Genomic DNA, 6,812 nt, shown 5'->3' with positions numbered 1-6,812 from the left:
TCTTAATCTCAATTTCCAGCCCAGATTAGGTAAATTTTATATTCCAGCTGCTACATCAAGTGACTTTTCATTTAACTTCAATTGCTTGACAAATCAAGCATAAAATTGGGGTTGTATAAAAAAAATGATTAAAGATCATTATTTATGCAATAAATGGTAAAGAATAAAATATATTTGATAAAATTGGGTAAGTATGAAATTATAAAAAAGCAGATATACAAAATTGTCCCTACTGAATAAAGTGATTTAGTAGGTTGTATTAATTAACAATATACTTTAGCAACTTTCAAGTTTCAACCTGTTTTACTTGTTGGAGATCAAATATACCTCAAATCAACCATTTGATAATAAACAGGTCAAATTTGCCTCAGGCAAATTAAATGGAAGCTTAATTCATATTTCAATTCGGATACAATATCATGTCTCTTTCACTACAATACAAAGATTTTTTTTTGTGATTCGTAATAAAAGACCATTTTGCCCTTTCACTATGCAAATTTCTCAAAGTGGTGAGTTGCAGGTTATGGACTTAATCTTGAATACAATCTTAATTCACGTTTGCAGGCTTTAATACGCGCTTCATTTTTCACTACAAGTCAATAAACCAACAAACTTGGGTTCTTCAGTCACTGCTGTAGAAACTCCTTTCATGTTTCAAATTACCTACAAAATGAGTAAATTTGGATGCATTAGTCACTGAACTTTGCATGAGATGATTATGAAAGAATACAAGGCTTTCAAGAACAACAAATCATTAAACTTTCCAGTGAAATTGACAAAACTGATTCAGTATAAATTTAGTATAATAATTAACAAATCAAGATTGTCATTCTTGCTAAATGATACAACAATTACCTTACATAAGTGGTTTGTTCTACAAGCTATTTGTCACTTCAATCTCTTTGGTGAGGATACATGAACTCTTCATATTTTTCAAAAATAATCTTTGGCAAGAAAGCAAAATTCTCGAGCTTTAATTTATTTGAATCTGAAGAACTGCAAACACGAACATTGGACATAAAATGATGACTTATATCATTCTCTGTAACTGGTAAAGATGAGCACCAAGGATGGAATACAGATAGATCAACACGAGCTATGAAAATATAACAATCGATATTCGCATCAATTTTAGTCATGTGGATAGCTTCACAACCTGGACCATTCATAGCTTCCCTGTACCTAAAAAAAAAATTATTATTAATTAGAGATACACAAACTCGAACATATAACATTCTAACCAAAAATATGTTTTAGAGTAAAATTCCATTTTCGTCCCTGAGGTTTGACCAGTTTTGCGATTTTCGTCCAAAGGTTTGTTTGTTTGTTTTTTTTTTTTTTTTGCATCTGGCTGGATCCAAAAGGTTTGAAATCTCGTCATTTTTATCCGGCTCATTACCTCCATCCATTTTCCTCTGTTAAGTTAGGGGTATTTCCGTCTTTTTATCAACTTAAAAGGGCAATTTGATCTTTTGTATACTTGTACATTATGCTAAATGCCCTTTTAAGTTAACAAAAAAGACGAAAATATCCCTGACCTAACAGAGAAAAATGGATGGAGTTAATGAGCCGGATGAAAATGGCAAGATTTCAAACCTTTTGATCCAACCGAGATGCATAAAAACAAATCTTTGGACGGAAGTTGCAGAAATGGTCAAACCTTAATATTTGTCCCCCTCCTATAACAAACACTTTATCTAATATAAAGTCTTACACACACATTATATTTCTTATTTCTAAGACTTCATTGCATGTGCACTACCAATATTGTAAAATCCGAAGCACGTTTAACACTACAAGAAAAGGTGGCAATTGCGGCGGCCCATGCCCCTTCGTGTCGGGTTGTCGCCGCTATTGATACCCATTTCTTGTAGTGTAAATGAGACAAATATAATCTTTTAAAAAGGAAAACAAAAACAGGTAAACATGAAAGAGTTTTCAGTCATAACATCATGTAAGAAGCTAATATGAGCCAGGTCATTACGCTATCATGCACCGACACACAAAATTTTGCAGGAAGGATTTAGATGAACTTACCTTTACTTATAAAACTAAGCTATGTTTCAATATTCTTGAGAAAAAACAGTAGCTTCATCAAAAGGCCTTGCCAGATCGGACTTAGATTTCACTAACACTTGCCTGTATGTCTCCTACAACCACACGTTCAAATAGTTTATTATAAATTAATGCATCATATATTATATTAAGCTAAACATAATAATATAGATACACAAACCATAAATTCGATGGTCATCATCTTCATCCACCTCCCCGCATAGTCGATATGAAATCGGACCTCTAAGCATATTCCTTTTCTGCACAGCCCGTTGAGTGTAGAAAAACGGTCTTGTTCGGCTCTCCACGCAAAGAAATTAATATTTTTGGAACCCGTTTAACCCACTCGTATGGGTAGAATGAAATCACATGTTTCCCAAGAAAATCCCGACAAGAAGCGACTGAAAACTCCCCGCGGGAATACATACACCTGGTAAATTCCTGTTCACTAACAAACATCAAACATTACCCTACGATCAATTGAAAGTTAACTTGATTTCACGACAAATTAACCATAAAATCATCAATTCCCTGACAAACTAACCCAAAAATCAGTGATTTCACGACAAATAATTAATATTTACCTCAAAATTACGCAGTACAAATCTTCAGATGAGATGATTTGAATTCGAACTTCTTTAAGTTATGAGTTTTGATAATCAAATTGAATCTAACTTTGGAAACCCGTTTGTTTTTTAGAGTACCCACCGTGTAATTTTATTCATCATTCCGTTAATCTTTTATTTATATAATACCCATTTCAACCCACTTAAGTATTATGTTTAACCCAAAGCAGCCCATCACTTCTTTTTTAAAGTCCAAATTCAAACTATTGGGTCAAAATTGGCAATTTACCAAGTCATGTGTAAGGTCAATTTAGAAAGGCTATACACTACCAAAATATGTTGACTTGTTGACTAAATTCTTTGTCTACACTGTACAAATGTATATGTTGACACTTTACCAAGTTTGAGTTAAACCAGTTCATCCTCTCGTAACCAGCCCGATTTGCCTACCAAATCGGTTTAACTGGACCCAAACCGCCAGTTTGTATACCGGTTCCCCCTCTCGTCACCCAAACCGGTTTCAACCCAACCCACAAAAAAAATTTAAATACCGGTTTTTGGATACTGCTTTGTGAACCAAACTGATTTGAATAGGGTTCGAACATTTGCTATAGCGACCGTTGCGATTGCTATTGACAACTATGATTACATGCAAAGAATATGAAAAGATTATAGTATGTTTGTTACTTTCGATCACGAGCCACAGCACCCAGGGAACTTCTATCAGGACCATTCCAGCAATTGTCACCATTTGAAAAGAGCATTTACATTATATGACTCCTCAAATTTCTCTCATTTCCTGTACATTAAATGGAGGAATAAACATTAGCAACTGAGAAATAAAAAAAGATAACAAAACTATTATTTGTAAATTAAATTCCGGTTACATGGGTCATTTTATCTCGTTCCGATCACCTTATGACATTTAGTGCATGAAGATTAATATTCATAAGATAGAATATTCAGGTATATATATATTAACTTATAAACAATTGTAAATGGGCCAGCACAATCCAGTCCGGCCTGCATCCACCCGTACTAAAAAATATAGCCCGTTTCAACCCCAGCGTGTTTTGACTAACCCCAACCGCATTGTGTTGTACCCTTCCTGCATTGTTTAAAAGGTCAAACCTTGTAAACATATCTGGAATGAAATCAATCAAAAAACAGGAACAATTCAAACTTAGAGAAAATAGATAAAGAAATTTTATAGCTCAATATGGAAAAAAAGGTAAACAAAAAGTTGCAAAGGTTGTAACTTGTTCTGTTTGCTTTCAAAACATTGACCATATCGTGAGTAGAATTCCTTCTCTGGTCCTACAAAGTCAAACACGGGTCACAGAAGAACCATAGAAAAGACGGAAAACTTCTGTAATTTACAAGATTAAATAAACAAAACATACGAAAATCATGTGCTAGCTTCTTTGTTAAGCGAGATATCCTTGATTTTAGTTTAGATAACTTTCTGTTGGCCTCGTCATATTCTTTTCGTACATTTTCAGATTCTACATGAGATAGCAACATACAACTAAAAATTAAGAATTTTTTATTGTATCATTACATATTAATTATCAAAAGAAGCCAGTTTTACCAGATATCCCGTTTCAAAAATAAACATAGTATCCCGTTAACCGGTTTTGACCCGGTTATCCAACTCACTCAACCCCCACTCATATAACCATATTGCTACCTTATTGATAAACAGATGCAAAAGCCATACAGAAAACATGTGTCCATTAAAACCAATAATTCAAAATCAAGGTTTTGCACATATTCTGTCTAAAGATTGAAGCTCCACCACCAACAACACCATGCATCATCCAAATATCCATCAAACATCCAAAATCAAAGCTTAAAAACGAAATTTAACATCAAACTATGAGCAAGAACATACCTGTTGCTGTCTTTGCCAATCTTAAGTCCCTTCTTTGACCATGGTAGCACTAATGGCATCTATAAGAAGAAGGATTACATTAACTATTTAAAAAATAATTTGACAACATGTGGGCCATATCAAATACACCGTGCCTGAAAAAGAACAAAGAAGAGGGTGTGGGTGTTCTTACTCGCAACTGCTTGGTTCGTCTACGTCGGCAAGCTCGACTTTCACTCCACATCTTAATATAACCTGTCATATGTAGATAAAAGACCAGATTGGCTGTTCAGAAATTAAAAAATTGATAATGAGTTATGACAAATATAAATGTGTTTTGACAATAGTATGATTTTTAACAATTGTGCGTATCGGGTAAGTTGAAAACATTAGCAACTGAGAAATAAAAAAAACTCACAAAACTATTATTTGTAAATTAAATAAAGTCCGGTTAACATGAACTAAAAACCATATTATTGTCAAAATGCCTATATTAGAAGATCTAATATTGAAACTTTGTGGTCGTGAAATCTTAACATGAACTAATATGGCACAATGAATTTTATTATATTTTATTACCTTTAAACTTCTATCAGGACCATTCCAGCAATTGTCACCATTTGAAAAGAGCATTACATTATACGACTCCTCAAATTTATCCCATTTCCTATACATTAAATGGAGGAATAAACATTAGCAACTGAGAAATAAAAAAAAACTCACAAAACTATTATTGGTGAATTATGGATTAACCAGTCTAACCTGACCCGTTTTGACAGACACAAAAATTCACCCATTTTGCCAATCTACTTAGCATTGAAATTCCTCAAAGCATTTAGTACTGGACTGAAAAATATCATGAATCTGAAATACCAACCAACTGTTTGAACATACCTATTTCAAAATCAAACAAAATCAAACAAAAGATGAACATTCTTAAGAACCCTAATTTCAATTGGATAAAACGGATCAATAACTTACCAGTACCTGCCGAAACCAAAATCGGTCAGATTTATGTGTTGGTGGAACCCTAGCCGCCGCCCTTTCGCCATTTCCTAGAACCACAACCATCACAAGACCACCAATGGAGAAACCCTAAATCAACCCATGTCGTTGTCATCTTCCCTCTTCAGGTGACCACCACCGTCAACATCTTCCTCTTCGGCGATGAAACAGACAAATTTTAGACAAAAAAAAATGAGCTGATAAATGAATGTAAAGTATAGAATCAATATCTACAGAATCGAAATACCTCGAAGTGAATCGGTTTGATTTTAGAATCCTTTGTCAGGCGATTGAAGAAGAAAGTGGGAGCTTTTAGGGTTTTTGATGCGTGCATCGATTTCCATGTAGATGGCAACGATTATGTGGTGAACTCGACAATTATGTGGATCACAGTTGTGGATAACCTCTAGGGTTTGCCTTCTAGATGTTGTGCATCGAAGGCAGGGAAGAATCGGTAAAGAGATTGAACGGCGTATTAGGGTTTGGTGAATGATTATAGTTTTTTTTTGTTCATTATATACCCGGGTCAAACTATACGGGTATGTTGTTTCCATTCGGATCCCGTGTAAAAATAAAAGGTTTTCCACATTTTTCCCGCCAAAAATCAATTGTGGTTGCACCATCACTTGACACGTGTCCCACATCTAATTTATTTATATATAGATATTAATTTAATTTTAGAATTTTTTGTTTCATTTATTAAATACTTATTTCAAATAAATTAAGTAAAATTACCCCTTTACCCTCATGTGCAATACTTGACTGAAAATTTTAACTAGATTAGTGTTAAAGGACGTAGGGTGTAATGAGTTTTACAAATAAAGAACTGTGACTTGTGACTGTAATTATTAAAGTTAAAAGTCATCCATTGCAATCCGATACAAACATAAAGGACGATCCCAGGTTTTATTAGTAGTTTCAGACTTTTAGTACACAATAGAACATGTTCTAGATATCTACTTTCTTTTATTTGTTTTTTTCTTATTTTCTTTCTTCCTAACATTGCTCATATTCATGCCACGTAGTTCTGCAATTTTCATTACGTGGAGACGTGGAGTTCTTCCCATTTAGCAAATTTTAATTACTTATAAAATGTTCATAAATCACCCCTTAACTTAGGTAAGTATCAATTTAGGGCTTCTAACTTGATACATTTTTTTATTAACCCTGAACTTTCTACGTAACGTAACAGCCGCAAATTCTCCTATGTATTAATTCTCCAACGTTTTGAACAATAACAAAAAAAAAATAGCGTTATCCTATTATTTTATCCTAATAATTGAAGGAAAGAAACAGTAGAAGCACTAGAATAG

General features: G+C 33.7%; 2 long non-coding RNA genes across 3 annotated transcripts; both read right to left on the bottom strand.

Annotated features, from left to right (window-relative positions):
* Positions 1–401: 401 nt before the first annotated feature.
* LOC110863754 lies at positions 402–3,908 on the bottom strand. 2 transcript variants are annotated; one of them, XR_002549338.2, is made up of 5 exons: positions 3,309–3,908; positions 2,237–2,503; positions 2,038–2,150; positions 856–1,182; positions 402–663 (listed from the first exon to the last, which is right to left on the bottom strand). It is a non-coding gene; the product is annotated as an uncharacterized LOC110863754 (long non-coding RNA). The 2 variants fall into 2 exon arrangements; XR_004860056.1 differs by having other exon boundaries at positions 2,237–2,496.
* A 16-nt stretch (positions 3,909–3,924) lies between these two features.
* On the bottom strand, positions 3,925–5,971 carry LOC118479687. Its single transcript, XR_004860055.1, has 7 exons — positions 5,747–5,971; positions 5,476–5,653; positions 5,257–5,388; positions 5,074–5,161; positions 4,688–4,749; positions 4,516–4,574; positions 3,925–4,126 (listed from the first exon to the last, which is right to left on the bottom strand). It is a non-coding gene; the product is annotated as an uncharacterized LOC118479687 (long non-coding RNA).
* Positions 5,972–6,812: the final 841 nt, after the last annotated feature.

This window comes from Helianthus annuus, chromosome 6 (assembly GCF_002127325.2).
Source record: "Helianthus annuus cultivar XRQ/B chromosome 6, HanXRQr2.0-SUNRISE, whole genome shotgun sequence".
NCBI lineage: Eukaryota > Viridiplantae > Streptophyta > Magnoliopsida > Asterales > Asteraceae > Helianthus > Helianthus annuus.
The sequence above is the reverse complement of the archived record's forward strand: the minus strand, read 5'-3'. Positions and strand labels throughout refer to the sequence as shown.